General features: G+C 37.0%; 3 long non-coding RNA genes and 1 pseudogene across 5 annotated transcripts; all 4 read right to left on the bottom strand.

Moving 5' to 3' along the window:
- Positions 1 to 7: 7 nt before the first annotated feature.
- Positions 8 to 3,073, bottom strand: LOC149725510 (uncharacterized). Its single transcript, XR_016386371.1, has 3 exons — positions 553 to 3,073; positions 369 to 498; positions 8 to 112 (listed from the first exon to the last, which is right to left on the bottom strand). It is a non-coding gene; the product is annotated as an uncharacterized LOC149725510 (long non-coding RNA).
- On the bottom strand, positions 8 to 14,508 carry LOC149725508 (uncharacterized). Of its 3 annotated transcripts, none has more exons than XR_016386369.1 (4): positions 14,351 to 14,508; positions 14,158 to 14,296; positions 13,767 to 13,828; positions 8 to 62 (listed from the first exon to the last, which is right to left on the bottom strand). It is a non-coding gene; the product is annotated as an uncharacterized LOC149725508 (long non-coding RNA). The 3 variants fall into 3 exon arrangements; XR_016386370.1 differs by lacking the exon at positions 8 to 62 and adding an exon at positions 3,176 to 3,230; XR_016386368.1 differs by lacking the exon at positions 8 to 62 and having other exon boundaries at positions 13,703 to 13,828.
- On the bottom strand, positions 3,176 to 6,928 carry LOC149725509 (uncharacterized). Its single transcript, XR_016386372.1, has 4 exons — positions 4,927 to 6,928; positions 3,741 to 4,856; positions 3,554 to 3,686; positions 3,176 to 3,292 (listed from the first exon to the last, which is right to left on the bottom strand). It is a non-coding gene; the product is annotated as an uncharacterized LOC149725509 (long non-coding RNA).
- A 6,880-nt stretch (positions 14,509 to 21,388) lies between the features above and the next one.
- Positions 21,389 to 22,312, bottom strand: LOC149725507 (uncharacterized; annotated as a pseudogene).
- Between the last annotated feature and the right edge of the window lie 273 nt (positions 22,313 to 22,585).

Here is a 22,585-nt window from a genome sequence, read left to right as displayed (position 1 = left end):
AGGTATATGTTTTGCTGGTGTTCAATTTATTTAAATCGTACGATTGCAGCTTATACACGATTTTTTCCACGATTATACCAAGTGAAACCGTCCTCGGATTCCATATCTAGAACTAAAAATAAATTTGCTCACTAGTGGTTTAAAACATTGTATTGAATAAATGTAACTTAACGACAGTGTTGTTACACGGGTGTTCTGGTTCATAACCCTCGTGTCCGCTTTCAAGTTACTACTTAGATACTTTTTTATTTATATGTATAGCGCACAATTTGGAAACATAATTTTGGATCCTCAAAAACTAGTAACACATGTTTAACCACTTAGTACACGGTTAAAAACGGTTTGCTATTTCGTATCTATCAACTTACTTTCGTTTATTTGTGGTATTTCCTCTTGGTTATATCGACGACGACGACGATTAAACCACTGAGCAGTAGTAGTTTCAGTGAGGACGATGAGTCCGATGAGAAGCAAAAGTAGAAGTGCTAACTTGTTCATCTGCAATAAAACATAATTACTACTAGCCATACAAAGAGCAAATCAGTTACTCACGTTATTTCTTTTGAAGAACTGATGAAATATTGCAAAACTCGGCGCCTTTTATTACTAACTTATTTGGTTGTTTCCGATGCATCTGCTGTCAGGATTAAAATCCCTTCTTTTCAATAAATCTTTTTTTCTTAATAAATGCGGCTTACGCTTTCTTGGATTCGGTTCCACTGATGAGTTCTTGTGTAAGGCATGATACGCCTGATAAACAACGAAATTCGATTGCAACATTTAAAATGTGAGCTCCTCGTTTGCTGGTACCAAACGCAAAGACTGCACCAAGTTTTTGTTTCAGGAATTTGTGTATTTTTATAAATAAACGTTTATACATTTATTAGAAGGGTGTTTTGTTCCAAACACACCGTGCCCGCTTACAAGATACCACGAATGTACCTATAGTAGAACAGATACTTCCACTCACAATAGTAGCAGCGATTACACCTGTCAGGAATACCAAAACGTATAAAAACTTTCATAAAGTCGTGACAACATGGGACAAAACTTATCGAACGTCATTTAAAGTGTTTATTACACCAGCTAGAACATTAGTTAGTGATCGTTGACGTTGTTTTAGAGAATTCCCGTTAAGTTTCTGGTTAATTCTCTCTTTCTTTCTGCAACAGAGAGCGTTCACCCAAAGTTTTAAACGTTTATTTGATTCTTAATTCTCTTAACGCAGTTTCGACGCTCTTAAAGATTTCCCGTCTAGACATGACTACGTGTTGAAACGGTTGCCATGTAAGGATGAATCTAAACACGCGAGTATCGTCTGTTGCATTAAAAGAGTATGAGACACTTTATTTTAACAACCAAAATTAATATGATTTAAATGATACTTTGGGTATGGCAAGCAATCAAGGAATATTCAACATTAGCGTTCAAGCAGAGTGGCGTTAGCAAAGGGAGTTTTCCAGTTGTGATACCTTTTAAATTACAATGCAAATTTTAAGCCCCTCATTCAAACAGAATAGGAAAAAAGATTAAACTGGAAACAAAACTTAAAACAGCACGAACGCAAATGTTATTTACATTCACATAATCGTAGACGGTAGACGTACACTGTGCAGTCGTCGTGAAATGGAACTAAGAACGAACAGAATCAAATACACACGCGATGAAAATCAGCCACGCATACCAAACAAAGAAGAAAAGAATCGCATTGGCATCGGAAAACAATGGGGCGATTGCAGTTACTGTTTCGATACGTGGTTCGTTGGTGCCTCTTTCAGATTGCTTAAAGCAGTTACGCGCTTTCGAGGCTCTCCTTTGTTGGTCCTTTATTTGCGGTAACTATAAAACAAATTAAAGCGAATAACTATACAACAATCGTCATTGCTAAGCAATCCACAAAATAACACCTGCAATTTGGCGTGTAGTCGCTAACAATTTTACAACGGAAAATACACCACGCCTTTATGACGGTTACTCTTGAATATGAAAAATAAAAACGATTTGTGGCTATGATGAAAAGAAAGAAGTTCGCTGTAGCGAAAAAGAACAGGATACGTGGCTATGACGTAAAAGAAAATCTTCGCTGTAGCGTCAGTCAATGAATCAGAACGGAAGAGACTACTATTTAACAAAACTGCTAGGCCACTGCGGCAGTAACACCTTATAACAGACTAAAATTAAGTTCAACCAATTGTATGATAAGGGATATATAGGTTGGCGGAAGATAAGACATCTTTTCATTCAAATATTGCTTTTCGTAGTTATCGTAGCACCAAATGTTTACTGTATTTATTTACACAAGAAACGTACAACTCTGTGAGCACTAGATCAGGGGTTGATGAATGTGCACGGCCAGAAAACGACAGTCGTTATAATACTGGTGTTCATACATCTCGTGCCAGCTGACGATTTACCCTGTATATTACTTTGTGGGTGTTTAGTTTTTAGGGGATTCTTTTAATTTTATATATGGGTAATAATTTGGACAGCCCATTATGAACCACAAGGTTGGAGCAATTGCCGTTAAGTGTCTTGCCCAAAGACACATACGCCCACAATAGTAGCAGCTACGAGCCTTGAACAATTATATTAAGTAGAGCTTCCTACCAAATTAAGATTCGAATAATACTAAAAGTTTACTTTTTTCAACAAACATTTAATGTAAAATTGCGTATAACTATCAGTATTTAAACGCCCAAAAGCGCACTTTAAGAGTGTTGTTTACTGTTTAAAGCTCTTAGAAAATAGATTTTATCCAGAAACAATAGATTTTATCCAGAAACATGTATGTAACGTGTTATCGCAAGATATACGTAAATATGATTAGTTAACTTTAAGTTCGAACCTACTTTGTTACCCGCATTTGCTTTACGGTTAGTCGTATGTAAGTTCAATGAAGCGTGTATTTGTGTTCGTGCGTGTAAGTTTAGTTTATGTGCCCTAAATAATGATGGTATCACATTAATAGCTGCAAACAGTTTGTAAGTACTTTGTTGTTCCTTTAACGTTGCGCGTTATTTATTCGTTCTTATTTGTTATACAGAAAACCATCCGTTGATAAACTAAAAAGAGATGCGTTGACTAATGCAACAACCATAAAAGAAAATAATTGCCATAGAACCTTGGCGGTTATATAACGGAACAAAGAAGAGACTTGTACACAACACAAGGTATATGTTTTGCTGATGTTCAATTTATTAAAATCGTACGATTGCAGCTTATACACGATTAAGTAGTTATTCTTATCCACGGTTATACCAAGTGAAACCGTCCTCGGATTCCATATCTAGAACTAAAATAAATTTTCTCACTAGCAGTTTAAAACATTATATTGAATAAATGTAACTTAACGACAGTGTTGTTACACGGGTGTTCTGATTCATAACCCTCGTGTCCGCTTTCAAGTTACTACTTAGATATTTTTTATTTTTTGTTTATATGTATAGCGCACAATTTGGAAACATAATTTTGGATCTTCAAAAACTAGTAACACATTTTTAACCACTTATTACACGGTTAAAAACGGTTTGCTATTTCGTATCTATCAACTTACTTTCGTTCATTTGTGGTATTTCCTCTTGGTTATAACGACGACGACGACGACGAGACCACCATGCAGCATTAGTAGTTTCAGTGAGGACGATGAGTCCGATGAGAAGCAAAAGTAGAAGTGCCGACTTGTTCATCTGCAATAAAATATAATTACTACTAGCCATACAAAGAGCAAATCAGTTACTCACGTTATTTCTTTTGAAGAACTGATACAATATTGCAAAACTCAGCGCTTTTTATAACTATCGTTGTTTGATTGTTTCCGATGCATCTGCTGTCAGGATTAAAATCCCTTCATTTCAATAAAATTCCCCTTTTTCAATAAATCTTTTCTTCTCAATAAATTCGGCGCACGAATTCTTGGATTCGGTTCCACTGATGAGTTCCTGTGTAAGCCATGATACGCCTGATAAACAACGAAATTCGATTGCGACATTTAAAAAGTGAGCTCCATGTTTGCTGGTACCAAACGCAAAGACTGCACCAAGTTTTTGCTTCAGGAATTTGTGTATTTTTATAAATAAACGTTTATACATTTTATTAAGAAGGTGTTCTGTTCCAAACACACCGTACCCGCTTACGAGATACCACGAATGTACCTTTGTTAGAACAAATACTTCCTCTCACAATGGTAGCAGCGAATACACCTGTCAGGAATACCAAAACGTATAAAAAACTTTTATAAAGTCGTGACAACATAGAACAAAACTTATCGAACGTTATTTAAACTGTTTATTACACCAGCTAGAACATTAGTTAGTGATCGTTGACGTTGTTTTAATGACTTCCCGTTAATTTTCTGGTTAATTCTCTCTGTCTTTCTGCAACAGAGAGCGTTCATCCAAAGTTTTAAACGTTTATTTGCTTCTTAATTCTCTTAACGCAGTTTTGACGCTCTTAAAGATTTCCCGTCTAGACATGACTACGTGATGAAACGGTTGCCTCCCAGAAGAATGGAGGACCACGAAACCATGTGAAGCTGTGAGCTGATCTGACGTCACTCCTCTTACTGGCACAATCAGCTGGATACTGGGAATGCGATTGATATTTCAGGTTGTGTTGCAAAAATGCGCTCATTTTCTCAGACACTACTGCTGTCTCTTTAGGCACGGTTACCCCACATTGCAGTTGTGGTTTCAGTGAGTACGAGAAGCCCGATGAGAAGCAAAAGTAGAAGTGCTGACTTGTTCATCTGCAATAAAATATAATTTGTTTCGGCACGTGCTTCGTTGGTGCCTCTTTCAGATTGCTTAAAGCAGTTACGCGCTTTCGAGGCTCTCCTGTTGGTCCTTTATTTGCGGTAACTATAAAACAAATATAAACGAATAACTATACAACAATCATCATTAACATAAACAATGCACAAAACAATACCTGCAATTTGGCGTGTATAGTCGCTAACAATTCTACATAGGAAAATGCATCACGCCTTCAAGATATTCGCTGTGTCGTTAATCAATGGAACAGAACGGAAGGGACTATTATTAAACAAAACAGCTACGCCACTGCGGCAGTAACATGGCTCCCTTAAATGTTTACCAACTATAACATGAACATTTACACCAACATAATTAAACTTCACAATCATAATACATAAATTTTCGCGATCAAAATATATAATTTTAGGGCTCCACATCGGGGAATCTATTTGTGAACATCTATTCGTTGGTTTCATTGTTTAGTAGTAATAGTTTGTGTACCGGCCGCTCTAAAATCGAACAAGTTTGTGTCAAGTTCCCTTTAGTGTTGGCGACATGACAAATCATGACTCGCAGATGGCGAATCAATTTGTCTCTACTTGGCAACGCCTCTACGATGCGACCCATCTTCCATAAGTTTATGCTTAAGTTCTCGTCTACTACCAGCACCACATCGCCGACCTTTAAATCTGGTCGAGATTTTGCCCATTTTGCTTGTTGTTGGAGACTAAGCAGGAACTCTTTCCGCCATCGTGACCAAAATTCATTGGCGAGCAACAATGTCCCATCTTACCCCAACGTTATCTCATCTTACCCCAACTATTTTTCATTTTACCTTTATCCCAACGGTATCCTGTCTTCCTCTACTATATTTTTATATATAATATTAATGTTACAGATCAATAATAATATGGAACTCGCTTCATCCCAGGGTTTGCTGAACAAATGTTGGTGTAACTTATATGCAAACAGTTGCTGAGTTCTTGTAAATAATGACAACCATTATAACACGGGTGTTTTGTTTCAAACACTTCATGCCCGCTTACGAGTTACCACCAAAGTTAGTATAGACCAAGTTAGGAAAAGGATTGTAAAACAACGAGTCTTGTTATCAATTGTCTCCGCGTCTATGACGTCATAGTCGCCGCCATTACGGAGCCCACGGCATAGCATTTTATCATTGCTGGGTGCAGGTTTATCGTTTAAATATTGCGATTTTTTAAAAACCAAGCACTTCTGCGCGTAAAAATGGCTTTCTACTAATGTTATATCTTATTACAATAATAAACCTCACAAAAATAATCAACTTTTATTGAACACTCAATCGATTAAAGAGTAAAAAACAAAAATATTAGTTTACTAACCAAAAACATAAAAGAACATGTTCAAAATATAAAAATACAAACAAAAACACATAACATTACCATAAACTGGTGTATCTAGCTGCAGGTTTGCATGTAAATTGCCGTGATTTTACTTTATGGCTCACAAACTTAACACGTATACCCGGTCACGAAACTTAAGGTATCTTTGTAAGATTTGCCTAATATCGAAGTGACATTGAGAAAAACAATGCTGGGTTACTATTTTTGGTCCTCTGCTTGAATTAGTAAGCTACCTTTTCTGCGTTCCGGGTTTTTATGAAATCGGAAAACGCGAACACTTTAGATTCGTAGGTATGATCATATATTATTATGTAAACTAAGCTGATTGCTGCTTGTCTTAATCGCCAACGTGAAGTACCCTCTTAAACTACACTGTACGCCGAAAACCAGTCAAAATATTCATTTACTCCACATTAATTCCTAGATTTAATATTATATAACAAGATTTATATTAAAAATTATATTTTAAATGTTAAAACAACCGCTATACGTATTTTCTAGCTTTGTATCGCTTACAAGAACTAAATGAACACATGCCGACCATGCATTTGTATTGGCGATTCACGCTCTGTGGGCTCCGTAATGGCGAACACGAGCGCCCTTTCCTAACTTGGTCTATACTAACTTTGGTTACCACGTATGTAACTTATTAATCCTCGCATGGCGGAATCACACGGTTCTGTACCCTCAGTTACAGTAACTATGTTTATTTGTTCATATGCTTCGTATCGTTATATTGTTCTGTCTCTCGTTGTTATCTCGTTTAGTTCTCGTTTCTCTTTTCTTAAATGGCGATTACACAACAGTATATATAGCAGGGAATTAGTTTGAAGGGAAAAAGAAATTTCGGGTGTCAGACGAACCGGCGTGATAAATGGCGATAACGAGGTTATAATGCATAGGACACAATGGGAGCATCGGCGCTAACTCGGTTAACTGCAGGGTGTATCCGCTGCGTTATTGGAAGGTTAGCGCGAGACGTCAAACATTTGTGTCAATATTGGGGACAAAAGAATTCGTGTGACGTAATATTGCGACGGGCCGCTACATTACCACATATGTAACTTGGGGGTGATAATTTTTTTATACGGCTGTTAATTTGAATAACCCATTAGTGACTACCGGGTTGTAACAATTGCCGTTAAGGTTGTAACAATTGCCGTTAACAATTTTTATATACCTTTAAATTAAAACTTAACGCCTAAAAGGCATCGAAAAAAAACAACTAAGAAAATACGACGGGGCAACGCGGTTGTCATTATAACACAATTTTTTAATTTTGTGGTTGCTATTTTTGAATTGTTTTACCCGCTAACGTATCGATTTTTAAACATTGGTTGCACGTTTATATATTCACTGAGTTTAAAACAAAGGAATACAGAGACTTGTACACAACACAAGGTATATGTTTTGCTGGTGTTCAATTTATCAACATCGTACGATTGCAGCTTACGCATGAATCAATATGGTTTTCAAAACGTCCTCGGACTCCATGTCTGAAACTAAGAATTAATTTTTGTTCAATGAAACTTATTTATAATCGCATGCGTACCCAACGTCAAGTTAGAAAAATGGCGCATGTGTCCGCCATTGTGGATGCCAGCCTGAATCGCCCATACAAATGCATGGTTGGCCTGTGTTTACTTCGTTCTTGTAAACAAAATAAGGCTAGAAATTGCGTATACCGGTTGTTTTAACATTTAAAATATAGGTTCTAATATAAACTTGGTATATAATATTCAATTTAATAATTATTGTGGAAACATTACCCAATTACTGCGTGATTACGGTTATCCAAAATAATGAAAACAAACGTTTTTAAGCAACGACAAGGTTAACTAGTACAAGTTTACAAGTCAACACATGTACAAGAGTTGTACAAAGCGTATTTACACATATTCTGTACCAAGGCTTTAATCCCTATACCGCTTAAATTTCATGAGATATAATACATGTATAAATAAATTCTGCCTACTGCTCCACAGTCAACTATGGAGACTAGAACCCGTTTTGTCGGATACTTTAAATTTGCTTTTGATCGATCCCAGTCGACCGTTGTAGTAAAAGGGTATATTAATATAGTAGGGTGCAGGATATGGTAGTAATCAAAGAACATTCAAAGAATTATAAACCGTATTCTCACGACTCCCATGGACTGTTGTTAATTGTTTAAAACACGATCAAGATATTAAGATATTATGTGTTAAAGGTGTCCCATCTTCCCCTACTCTTCTATATTGAACTAATTAGTTTAAGCCGTGCTTATTCATTAGATCTTAGATCTCTTGTCATTTTTCACTTTTAGGTATTTGGCCGACGATTTGGAAAACATAATTTGTATTTATTTCTTACTAATATTAATACTAACACATTATAAATATTTACCCTCTTCAAAAATATAACCAATAAGACCTCTGGGTTAGAGTAATTGTCGTTAGGCATTTTTTAAGATAAGATACATAACTTTAACTTAATTAGGTTGTTACTTTTACAGGTGAATATGCAGCTACTATCATTCACCGGGTCCTAAAACGATAGTACATATAGTTAAAGCCTTTTCGTAGTTATAAACTTACTTTCGTTCATTTGTGGAATTTTCTGTTGGTCAGGTCTAGGACTACCCCACATCGCATTAGTAGTTTCAGTGAGGACGATGAGTCCGATGAGAAGCAAAAGTAGAAGTGCTGACTTGTTCATCTGCAATAAAACATAATTACTACTAGCCGTACAAAGAGCAAATCAGTTACTCACTTTATTTCTTTTGAAGAACTGATGAAATATTGCAAAACTCAGCGCTTTTTATAAGTAGCGTTGTCTGATTGTTTCCGATGCATCTGCTGTCAGGAGTAAAATCTCTTCTTTTCAATAAAATTCCCTCTTTTTCAATAAATCTTTTCTTCTCAATAAAAGCGGCGCACGATTTCTTGGATTCGGTTCCACTGATGAGTTCCTGTGTAAGGCATGATACGCCTGATAAACAACGAAATTCGATTGCAACGTTTAAAAAGTGAGCTCCAAACGTGCTCAGTACCAAACGCAAAGACTGCACCAAGTTTTGCTTCAGGAATTTGTGTATTTTTATAAATAAACGTTTATACATTTATTAGAAGGGTGTTTTGTTACAAACACACCGTGCCCGCTTACGAGATACCACGAATGTACCTATGTTAGAACAAATACTCCCACTCACAATGGTAGCGGCGATTACACCTGTCAGGAATACCAAAACGTATAAAAACTTTTATTAAGTCGTGACAACATAGAACAAAACTTATCGAACGTCATTTAAACTGTTTATTACACCAGCTAGAACATTAGTTAGTGATCGTTGACGTTGTTTTAATGACTTCCCTTTAAGTTTCTGGTTAATTCTCCCTTTCTTTCTGCAACAGAGAGCGTCATCCAAAGTTTTAAACGTTTATTTGCTTCTTAATTCTCTTAACGCAGTTTCGACGCTCTTAAAGATTTCCCGTCTAGACATGACTACGTGTTGAAACGGTTGCCATGAAAGGATGAATCTAAACACGCGAGTATCGTCCGTTACATTAAAAGAGTATGAGACACTTTATTTTAACAGGCAAAATTAATATGATTTAAATGATACTTTGGGTATGGCAAGCAATCAAGGAATGTTCAACATTAGCGTTCAAGCAGAGTGGCGTTAGCAAAGGGAGTTTTCCAGTTGTGATACCTTTTAAATTACAATGCAAATTTTAAGCCCCTCATTCAAACAGAATAGGAAAAAAAGATTAAAACTGGAAACTTAAAACAGCACGAACGCAGTTGTTATTTGCATCCACATAATCGTAGACGGTAGACGTACACTGTGCAGTCGTCGTGAAATGAAACTGAGGACGAACAGAATCAAATACACACGCGCTGAAAATCAGCCTCGCTTACCAAACAAAGAAGAAAAGAATCGCATCGGCATCGGAAAACAATGGGGAGTAAATAACGCCACTTTTTACAGTGACACTCTATATTCTATGCAGTTGTATAAAGATATATAAATATATATTTAGAGAGATAGATAGAGAGAGGGCAATTAACGCCTTTGTGATATTTTTGTTTGTAACCTATATATTCGCATCTACAAACAATTTGTTTTCGTAAAGTAAGAATCTGGGCTGTGACTCATGCCCAAATTTTATTTAAACAAAGGGACCAAGCTTTAATAAATGGGCACGTATAATTTAAACGTTAATATAGATGATCTTATTCGTGGAAAGAACGAGTGGTCTTTAATACTATTGTGTTTCCAAAATCGAGCAAACACATTAACCTTTCAATGTGTTTGGACAATTATGTTTTGTTGCAAGCGATACGCAGCTTATATTTACCCTGTCAAACATCTTTAGGAAAAATATATAAAAACATGTTATAACATGTTGCAAATAAACCTGTTGGGAAGAATTGAAGCTTCGGTAAAAGATAAGTGTAAGTACGCTTTGAACAACTCATGTACCATGTGTTAACATACAAACTTACACTAGTTAACCTTTATGTCGTCGCTTAAAGATGTTTGTTTTGTGAATTTGGATAAACCGTGATCAGGTAGTATTTTATGATTTATTGCGAGCCGTAAGCTGAAAGAGCGAAGAAACGAGAGAGGCGGTGTTTATACGGAAGGAAGATAACGATAGGAAAAAAGCATTAGTCTACGCTTCGGCGCACACACGCTAAATGTCCTGCTTTAAATCTGAAAATTTGGTCTAGCAACTATAAATATATATCATAATTTGACTTCATTCAACAGATTAAAGAATAAATGATATAATTGGGAATTAAACTACATTTTAAGTACGAATTAGCGCCTTAAACATACATAAATGTAATTGGTAATTTTAGTTAGGTGATCATATGCAGTAGCGTTTATAAAACTATGCTTAGTTTAAAATACTTTATAGAGTACAATCATTTAAATAAAGTCTAAGGTCCATTTTGAATTAGGGGCATTTGATCAAACAATAAAGTAATCGTTAACTAGTCGCTAATTATGTGATTTCAATTCTGAAAATTTGGTTCTAAAAATTATAAATATATATTACGTTTTGATTTCAATCAAGCGAATAAAGAATAAATGCCAGACTTTGTCCCGCAAAAACAACAACAACAAGAACAACTGTTCGACGAAAAAGAATCTATATGACCACTACGTGCTCAATGACATGTTCGGCATATAATGGCAACGGAAAGATGTAAGCCTAGAAGGTAACTGCGGTTAAATGTTTGAAAAATTAAACAACGTCTTGAGGTATTAAGGTAAATATAACTCCTACAGTAAACGGGAGCGACTCGCGAAAAAAAGACACTTGCCCTGTTTACATGACGGCATAAGTATCCGAATCCGACTCATCGATCCGCTACTCTCGTTTTCGGCGAAGAGAAAAAGGCGAGTCGGATTGAAGCCGACCGATCTTCAATCCGCTCAGACTAGTGGTTTACGGGTCGGATTTAGCGATCGAGTTGGATTGAACAATCGGAAATGTTGATGTTCAGGACTGGTTATACAGTTAACGTAATGTTTTTGCATCGAATATTGTAGTAGCAGAGTGCGTGTACATCTGGCAACAAATTCCCATGAATTAACATGATAAATTAATTAAAATTTACCCGACAAATGCAGATTTTGCTGTTTGAAATAGGTAAAAACCAGCTTTCTATAGTCTACAAGCAAAATTTGTGCTACTGAAAAATTTTCCAACCACATGTGTATTGCCTAATCTGTAACGATACCTAAATATAGTACCACAATGTTGTTGGGAGCGTTCTTCACCAGTACTTCAAATTTTACTACCCTATAGAGGAGATAGACCACCATTATTTGCAAGGGCACTTGCTTGTACATGTACCAGTCAAATAACACAATAATCAGAGTAGTAGTTTAAAGTCAAACTACTTTTTCTATTATGAATTGTCTTGGGGGATTGTTCAACACATTTGGCAACAAAAGAACAACAAAAATTATGCATTGAATTCAAAATGGTAGAGTGACTGAAGTGATGGAAGATTAAATAATGCAGATGAGAAAAAGGTTAGTATGCCTGGATGGACTTTAATGCATTCATTAAAACTTACATTCAGTAACCATCAACACCACGAGAACAACATCTTGTGAAACAGGAAGAATGAAGTTTTACTGATGATGGTTTAACAAGCTAACATGTTTATGTTTTATTATGATCGATTATGCGACAGAAACACTTGCTGCTTTATTTAACAAGAGAACACAGATCTAATGCATGAGCACGGTATAAACTAATTTGCATAGTATTAATTACCCCTATCACTGCAATGGTCGACTGAGATCGATCAAAAACAAATCAAAAGTAACAAACAAAGCGGGTTTCAGTCGCCATTGGTGACTGTGGAGCAGTAGATATAATGAATTTAATTGGTGTATTATAACTCATTAAACTTAAGACGTATAACGATTGAAAGTTCGGTAAAGAATATGTGTAAATACGCTTTGTACAACTCCTGTACCATGTGTTGACATGTAAACTTACACTAGTTAACCTTGTCGTCGCCTAAAGACGTTTGTTTTTGTTATAATGAATTTAATTGGTGTATTATAACTCATTAAACTTAAGACGTATAACGATTGAAAGTTCGGTAAAGAATATGTGTAAATACGCTTTGTACAACTCCTGTACCATGTGTTGACATGTAAACTTACACTAGTTAACCTTGTCGTCGCCTAAAGACGTTTGTTTTTGTGAATTTGGATAAACCGTAATCACGCAGTATTATAGATAATGTTAGAAGTTAATATTATTCATACTGTGGCGGCTGCATAATGATTTATTGCGAGTGGTAAACTAAAAGAGCGAAGAAACGAAAGACGCGGTGTTTATACCGAAGTTAACGATAAGAAAAAGGCCCTCGTCTACGCTTCGATGCACACACGCTAATTGTGCGGTTTTAAATCTGAAAATTCAGTCTAAAAATTATAAATATATATTACGATTTGATTTCAATCAAGAAGTTAAGGAAAAATGCTAGAATTGAAAATTAGAATAAGTGCGGCAAAAATCGCCCTATCAGCAACAACAACAACAAAGCCAAGAACAACTGTTCGACGAAAAAGGATCTATATGACCACTACCGTGCTCAATAATGTCAGAGCTTTATTGCTACTTCCGAAAAACATCATTAAAACAGTGTTTGTGATGTAAAAGCCATTCTGACTTCTTTGTCAAAGTGTATTTGGTTGTCTGTATAAAGTATGTGGTATGATACCCAAACTTTTATGTTTGAATAAACTTCTGTTTTGTGCAGATTAACATGTGGCTTTACTGTTCTGTATATTTTGCTTTTGTTAATAATTTATTGTTGCAGTACCTACTACCAATAAATTAAACAAATAAAACCATTCATTTGACACATGTCATACTTGTTAAAAGCATACGACCAAAACTTAGCACATTTTTGTGGAACTCAGCTAGCAGAAACACAAATATGTTTTAGTATGTGTATGAGAAGATCAGCATTGTCTGAATTAATAGCAACAACCTATCTAAAGTATGTCAGGACATAAATAACAGTGGAATTTATATAGGTATATGTTTTGCTGGTGTTTAATTTATTAAAATTGTACGAGTGTGTTGTGTGCAGCTTATACACGTTTGGGTAATTACTCTTGTGCAAGTTGAGACGAGGTTAAAAACTCTTCAGATAGCATGTCTGAAACTAAAAATAAATTTGCTTATTAGTGATTTAAACAATCATAATGAATAAATAAATGTAACTGTTACCAAGTATATACTTCGTGGGTAATAGTTTTATTTTTAATTTTTTAAATGAGTGCCAATTAGCCCAACCCATTAGTGACAACAGGGTTGAAAAAATTGTTTGTTATGTGTCTTGCCCAATGACACACACGCGCATAATGGTAGCAGCGACAAGCCTTGAACCCGTATGTTAAAGTTAATTACGCTGTTAGCTTTTACATATAAATAAGAAGAATTACTTTTAATACACGGTTAAAAGAATGTTTCCTTTTTGTATCTAAAACTTACTTTCGTTCATTTGTGGCATTTTCTGTTGGTTATAACCGCGACGACGAGTACGACGACGAGACCAAAAAAACGCACTAGTAGTTTCAGTGAGGACGAGAAGTCCGATGAGAAGCAAAAGTAGAAGTGCTGACTTGTTCATCTGCAATAAAACATGATTACTACCAGCCATACAAAGAGTAAATCAGTTACTCACGTTATTTCTTTTGAAGAACTGATGAAATATTGCAAAAGTCAGCGCCTTTTATAACTAGTATTGTTTGATTGTTTCCGATGCATCTGTTTTCAGAAGTAAAATCCCTTCTTCTCAATAAAATCCTTTTTTTTAATAATATATTTTCTTCCCAATAAGTGCGGCGCACGGTTTCTTGGATTCGGTTCCACTGATGAGTTCCTGTGTAAGGCATGATACGCCTGATAAACAACGAAATTCGATTGCAACATTTAAAAAGTGAGCTCCTCGTTTGCTGGTAACAAACGCAAAGACCGATCCAGCTTTTTTGACTTCAGGAATTTGCGTATTTCCCTAAATGAACAATTATACATTTTATTAGGATGGTGTTCTGTTCCAAACACTCCGTCAACATAGAACATAACTTATCGAATGTCTTAAAGTGTTTATTTATTACACCAGCTGCAACATCAATAAGAGATCGTTTCTTTTGTGTTAATAACTTCCTGTTAAGCCTCTCTTTCTTTTATTTCTCTATTTTCGATACAGATCGTTTAATTAAACGTTTATTTATTTTTTAATTATCTTAGCGTAGTTTTGTGCCATAATTCCGATATGCCATAACGCCCATCAATGATATTTTATACAATTTGAGTAAATCTGTGTAAACTTACCATTTACCATATTAGGTGCAACAGCCAAAAAACTAATGCTGTTTTTCATACTTTTATGAATACATTGGCTTTTACATATTTACATTTTGTAGATTATAAAATAATGTCATCTTATTGCTAATTATTTACACTACATATGATTTCCCTATAGCCAGCAAGTTGTGGGTTAATATAATTAATTCAAGCGATAGTAAAAATGTAATTACAATCACAGCAAATAGAATTTCCTAGCGTTTAAAACAAAGCAACATGAAACAAACTTATCGAATGTCATTTAAAGTGTTTATTACACCAGCTTAAACAATAGTTAGAGATCGTTCGTTTTATTGAGCATAAACGTGATGTGTGTTACACTGCCACTGTATAAACAAAATATTTTAAAAGTCCTTTTAAAAGCACCCTATTATAAAATATAACGTTATTTAACGATTCGTCTTACCAGCTCAAACAATAGTTAGTAATCTGTCGTTTTGTTTTGATAACTTCCCGTTTAGAGTCAGGCTTGATGTATTGTCCCAACATCTGGCATTTTAAACTGTTTCTGTAATTTTCCACTGTGAATGTACTGACGAATATAGTTTACGTTTTAGTAAAACCAACACATTTTAATATGTCTATTTCAGGACTTCAATGGTTGCAGCAATTACACCTGTCAGGAACACCAAAACGTATGAAAACTTTTATAAACTCGTGACAACATGGAACAAAACTTATCGAACGTCATTTAAAGTGTTTATTACACCAGCTGAAACATTAGTTAGATCGTTTCTTTTGTTTTAATTAATTCCCGTTAAGTTTCTGGTTAATTCTCTCTTTCTTTTATTTTTTCATTTTCGATACAGAGCGTTCAATTAAACGTCCATTTGTTTTTTTTATATCTTGGCGCAGATTTGTGTGTCCTATGCCATAATAGCGGTTTGCCACTATGACAGCCATTATGATATTTGATTAAATTTGAGTAACTCTGTGTGAGTTTACCATATATTGGATGCAACAGCCACGCTTTTTAACTGATGCTTTTTCATACTTTTATCCATAGCGTGTTTAAACAATTGTTGCTTTGCGGTTGATTCCCATCTCCTCGTTCTTTAAATAACATGGCTATCGTTTTCGAAGAGATAAATATAACACTTTATGTTGTCATGTTTGTTTTTGGGCACGTTAGTAATTTATCCTTTTTCGTCGAACATTTGTTCTTGTTGTTGTTGTTTTGTCGAGACTTTTTTCCCCATTTGTCCCAATTCTTAATTCTAGTGTACAGTTTTATATCTTGTATTGCCAATCGGCCCGTGCACGCGATAACAAAACCAAGGGGAAACTGAATGTCACTTAACAAAACCATGCGATCGACTCTTAAAAACACAACGGTTCACGCAAAACATAAAGATTATGAAAATATAAAACAGTAAAGTACCATACGAACGCATCATTACCACATATCATTACACTAGTATTTATTCCTTATTTTCTTGATCGAAATTAAATCGTAATATATATTTATAATTTTTGAATTAAATTTTCAGATTTAAAACCGCACAATTAGCGATTAATTAACGATTACTTTCCTCGTGTACTTTGTGCATAGCGGAAACACTGTCTGGAACAAAAATTCGGTCAAAATGCTAACATCGGCCGTTTAGTTTACGGTAGAAACTAAATAGCTGAGGTTGAGGGACTGGCGCTGTAATTTTAACTTCTAAACAATTCGCACGCTGCTGGAGGACTGGGGGAGTAATTTTAACGTATAAACAATACGTATAAAAACAATACAGTCCTCCAACAGCATACGTATTGGTTATAGATTAAAACTACCTATCTTCAGTCCTCCAGCAGCAGCTCGTATTGCTTATAGGTTAAAATTAGATCTCAGGTGCTCCAGCCCAAGTAAATATCTACGTTCTTTGCCTCCAGCAGCATACACAGGTTGCCCGATAACGTCACAAACACGTACATTATAACAGAAAAAGTCCCTCAACCTCGGCCCTTTTGTTTCTACCGACATTTGCCAAGAACAGTTTACATCGTAAAATCAAAGAATACTGTAGTTTTCTTTGGTAAAATGAGGTTGGCACTTACTATACTCAGTACTGCAGAGATGGAATATTTAACTGCGGATTATTCAAGGGCCATTTTTGGTTGCGTTTATAACAGTAAGCATTAATTTCCTACGAATTCTTAAATAAAGCCAATTTAATAGAACGATTTACCTATGTTTACATACTTTCACCTGTAGCAGCACTAGCATAGCAACAGGCAACTAAAATTTGCAGTTACCTACATATGGAATTGTTCACCCTATACTTAAGCATAGGGAGTCGGTATTATGTTTCTATTTTCGTTTCTCAGGCGTGTATAATGTTTCTAATTCTAAGATAAAGTTTCTAGAAACATAATTCCTGGAATCGAAACCTAATACTTCGGTTGAATTATGTTTCCGAAACAAAATCCAGAAACATAAGATTTTAGCCAAATTAATACATAATCTTTCCAAAACTTAAGTACAAAAAAATGTCACTAGGTGGCAACAAAGAGCATATTTTTTCGCATTTTTTAAAACTGAACAGTTTCGATAAACCTGAAACAAAATTTTGTTTCTAAAAATGGTATTATGTTTCTGAAACATAATACAACACTCTTAAATTTAGATGCTTGAAACTGCCTCCATGCGGCCGAGTGTGCCTATATACAAGACGCTTACCAGGTGGTGCTTCAATCCAATTGTTAATATACAGTTGGGTCATTCTCTTGATTTCGTTTTACTGGCCGAACGCATTTGTTGCTACACTGTGTGAACCAGATTTTATATGAACCAAATTAATAAGTAACACTGGAAACCGCGGAGTACAGAAAAAAAGGTTTTAAGCAAAAATATTAAAAAAATATATATATCATATAGTTGGGCGGGGAAATATGGGACACCTTTAACACATATTATCTAATATTTTGTTCGTCTATGGAAGTCGTAGGGATACAGTTTTATAATTCTTTGAATATTCTTAGTTTACAACCAAATGGGACAAGAAAATGTAAAATAAAAATGTGCACCGTCTACCCCCACCCTACTACATTGTTTATATTGTCAGCCACCAAAATAAAGCAATCACTCTCAAAGTTTTAAACACGGTAACACGTAGTCTTACACATATTACATGGAATAAACACATGTTGTATTTAACGGTTGTCGTTGTCTTGCAAAAACTACAAGGTTTAAAACACAGGACTGTAGCGACTATGTTTATTGCTCGTTGTATATATTGTAATGATTCGGTTTTGAACGCACGCGAAACACGAAAGAGAACGGAAGAAGAAGGCAAATAAAAAGGGGCGTTTCGCACACACACGCACGCACACAGGAATGAGCGCTACACACCTCCCCCCAGAAACGTCTTAATTTTTTCGAGGCCGACCACGCTTTTTAAGGTTTGGAATTGGTAAGGGTTGCGATAGGTCAACATTGGCTGGTTTAAGTCTGTCGATGGACACAGTTTGTGATTTGCCACCAATGTCCAAAACAAAATATTTTTCGTGGCGTTGTTCAACCTTAAATGGGCCTTCATATGGAGGATTGAGGGGGGGTTTATAGGAATCTTTTCTTACAAAAACAAATGAACTGCGCAATAACATACGAGGAATAAAATGTTTACGGTAACAATGTTTTGTAGTAGGCATTGGCAACAGTTTAGCCAGTGCTTCGCGCAGTGTTCGAAGATACTCTGATGGTGCGGGTTCTTGGTGTACGGTGGCGACGAAATCTCCCGGAACTTGCAGGGGCGACCCGTATACCAGCTCTGCGCTTGAGGTGTTTAAATCCTCTTTCGGCATGGTGCGAATTCCCAGCAGTACCCATGGTAGCTCATCGCGCCAATTTGTGTTTGAAAGGCGTGAGGTCAGTGCCGACTTGAGGTGTCTGTGGAAACGTTCGACCTGGCCATTGGCCTGGGGATGAAATGCCGTGGTGTACTGGTGCTTGATGCCAAGCATATTACAAACTTCTTTCCACATACTTGATGTGAATTGTGGCCCTCTGTCAGACGTCATGTTGTTTGGAACACCGAACCGGGAGATCCAATTATAAGCAAAAGCTCTTGCACAACTAACGGTTGTGGTTTCTTCCAAAGGAATAGCTTCTGGCCATCGGGTGTATCGGTCTACGATAGTTAGCAGGTATTTATATCCCTTTGACTCTGGTAATGGCCCAACGATGTCGATGTGTATGTGGCTGAACCGCGCATCGGGCACAGCAATTTGTTCGAGTGGTGCTTGGACGTGGCGATGGATTTTGGATCTTTGGCATTGTATGCATTGTTGTGCCCAAAGACGAACTTCCTTTTTGATTCCATGCCATACGAATTTACTTGTTATGATTTTCTGAGTCGTCCGCACTGAAGGATGACATAACCCGTGAACAGCATCAAAGATTCGCCGTTTCCAACTTGTGGGAATTACTGGTCTCGGGGTTCCAGTAGATACGTCACACAATAATGTCGCTTGCGATTGATTGACGGCTATATCTTCGAACTGTAAAGATGTCATCGCTGTGCGGTATGCAGTGATTTCGTCACAACATTGCGGTTCAGCTAGTTTGCTGAAATCCAGATCGATTGGTTGGGTCTGTATTGCGGAAACATAAGAACGTGACAGAGCGTCTGCCACCACGTTGTTCTTTCCTTTAACATATCGAACATCGGTTGTATATTCAGATATGCTACTAAGATGTCGTTGTTGTCTAGCGGACCAAGGATCAGCTGCCTTTTGAAAGGCAAATGTTAATGGCTTATGGTCGGTATATGCTGTAAACTTTGTTCCTTCTACAAAGTAACGAAAATGGCGAACGGCCAGATGAAGGGCCAGCAATTCTCTGTCGAAGGTGCTGTATTTCTTTTCCGCAGGTCGTAACTGTCGACTGAAGAATGCCAGCGGTCTCCAGTGACCATCAACGTGTTGTTCCAAAACACCGCCTACAGCATGGTCTGAAGCGTCCGTTGTCAACGATATTGGCGCTTGTGGCTTTGGATGAACAAGCGTTACCGCTTCTTTTAACGCAGTTTTTGCGTTATTGAAGCTGGATTCTAATTCCTTCGTCCAAAGTAGTTGTTTAGGTTTGTTTGCTAACGCTTTGTATATTTCTTGCATGATACTTGCTGCAGAAGGTATGAACCGGTGGTAGAAATTTACCATTCCTGCGAATTGTTGCAGGGCTTTGATAGTATCAGGTCGTGGAAAGCGTTGTATTGCTGCTACTTTGCGGGGAAGTGGTTTGGCTCCATTTGCAACAACGTGATGACCTAAAAAGTCGATATGTGGTTTCCCAAAAGAACATTTCTTCAAATTAATCACTAAGCCATTGTCCGACAAACGTTGGAAAAGTTCATTGAGATGAGAAAGGTGTTGCTTCAATGATTTGCTTGCGATGAGTATGTCGTCCAAGTAAACGAAGGCGAACTTCATAGATTGGCAAATGCTGTCCATCAATCGTTGGAAAACTTGTGCAGAGTTCTTCATTCCGAAAGGCATTCGAATGAACTCGAACAAACCGAATGGAGTAACGACTGCTGTTTTTGGGATGTCTTGCTCTGCGACAGGGACTTGGTGGTAGCCACGAACCAAATCTATTTTTGAAAAAAACTTTGCACCTGATAAGCCGACTGAGAAATCCTGGATATGCGGCAATGCATACCTATCCGGTTCAGTGACAGCGTTTAACCTGCGATAATCACCGCATGGACGCCAACCAGTACCGTCCTTTGGAACCATGTGGAGTGGTGATGACCATGGGCTCGATGATCTTCGAATTACTCCCATCTCCAGCATTTTCCTAAATTCTTGTTTAGCTATCAAAAGTTTCTCGGGTGATAATCTTCGAGCTTTTGAGTGTATGGGCGGTCCTGTTGTAGCAATGTAATGTTCGACGTTGTGTTTGGGTAATGAAGCAGGAAGTGTTGGTGCTGTGATGTCCGGATATTTAGAGAGAAGTCTTGCGAACACGTTATCACTAGAGTGTTCAGCTGCGGTGCGGCTTCATTGGTAGTTTGAAGAGGGACGCTTGAGAAAAACTTTGCATGCAGCAGACGATTACGCTTGAGGTCGATCATCAACGAATGTGCGCGCAAGAAGTCTGCGCCGAGAAGCGGTTGCGTAACTTTGGCAAGAGTAAATGTCCAAGAAAACGTGCCGATTGCGAAATCCAATTGGAGTTGTCTCGAACCATACGTTGGAATGTTCGTGCCGTTTGCTGCCAAAAGCTCTTTGCCACGTGTTGAACTCCTGCGTTGTAACGCAGACGCAGGATAGACACTTATTTCAGCGCCGGTGTCTACTAAGAATTTTTGACACGTATTTCTGTCCCGGATGTAAAATAAAGTATTGCTGCGGCCGGTCGCTGATGATGTTAAAAGCGACCGGCTTATTCGTTTCCCTGCCAATTGCAAGGTTTCTGACATTTGGTAGCCCTTTGTCCAAAACGTTCGTGGTAATAGCACAGTTTTAGTGCGGTCCGGGTTCTTGTTTTGAAATTCTGCAGTTCTTCATCGCGTTTCTTCACCTTCGAAATGTGATAATCGTGACTTTGCGAATTCCAGAGAACATCGGCTTGTAGAGCGGTGGCTCGGGGGTCTTCAAAGTCTTCTTTTGCTACGACTAAGCGTATTTCTTCAGGGAGGGCTTGTAGAAAAATGTAGCGGAACACAAAGCAATTGGTATGTCCGCACATAAGAGACAACATCTCATCCATGAGCTCAGAAGGCTTTTTGTCTCCTAGCTCTTTTATGTTTAGTAGCTTTGCCGCTCGTTCATATTCAGAGAGACTAAACACATCCAGAAGTCGCTGTTTAATCTTCCCATATTTATTGTCCCTTGGTGGTTCTTCTAACAGATCGACCAACCTGCTTGCAGTTTTTTGATCAAGCGACGAGACGACGTAGAAGTATTTAGTTTCATCGCAAGTTATTTTTCTCAAGGCAAATTGAGCTTCTGTTTGTTGAAACCAGACTTTTGCTTGTTCTGTCCAAAAGGTAGGAAGTTTCAAAGTCACTGCGCTTTCTGTCATTTTTAACCAGCAAGATAAAACGTATCTTGCGTCGAGGTCACCAAAATGTAGCGACGATGTTTATTGCTCGTTGTATATATTGTAATGATTCGGTTTTGAACGCACGCGAAACACGAAAGAGAACGGAAGAAGAAGGCAAATAAAAAGAGGCGTTTCGCACACACACGCACGCACACAGGAATGAGCGCTACAGGACTAACATTTCGCACAGTATTTTATATAAATAGTGCCTACCGTGAGCCTACCTGTGCAAATGTCAAATGTTTTTAAGAGCAGAATGAGTTGATGAAAAACACCTTACAGCTAAGAATCACTTGACTTTCTCCATTTATAAAAGTGACTCAGCAAACATTTCCCGCTCTATCCGAAAATAAAACGATATGCCTAATTTTTTGGTCATGTAAACGGGCTATTAGTCACGTTTAAAAGCAACATTAGCTTTAGATATTTTCTAACTCTTACTGAACCAAACGATGTAACAGCATTTGTTAATGAATAAATGTAACTTACTTTATCTTCGCGTGGCCCGAAATCGACAGT

The sequence above is a fragment of the Ciona robusta genome, chromosome 13 (genome assembly GCF_009617815.1).
Source record: "Ciona robusta chromosome 13, ASM961781v2".
NCBI classification, from domain to species: Eukaryota; Metazoa; Chordata; class Ascidiacea; order Phlebobranchia; family Cionidae; genus Ciona; species Ciona robusta.
Note: the sequence above shows the minus strand (reverse complement) of the source record. Positions and strands in the feature narration are given on the sequence as shown.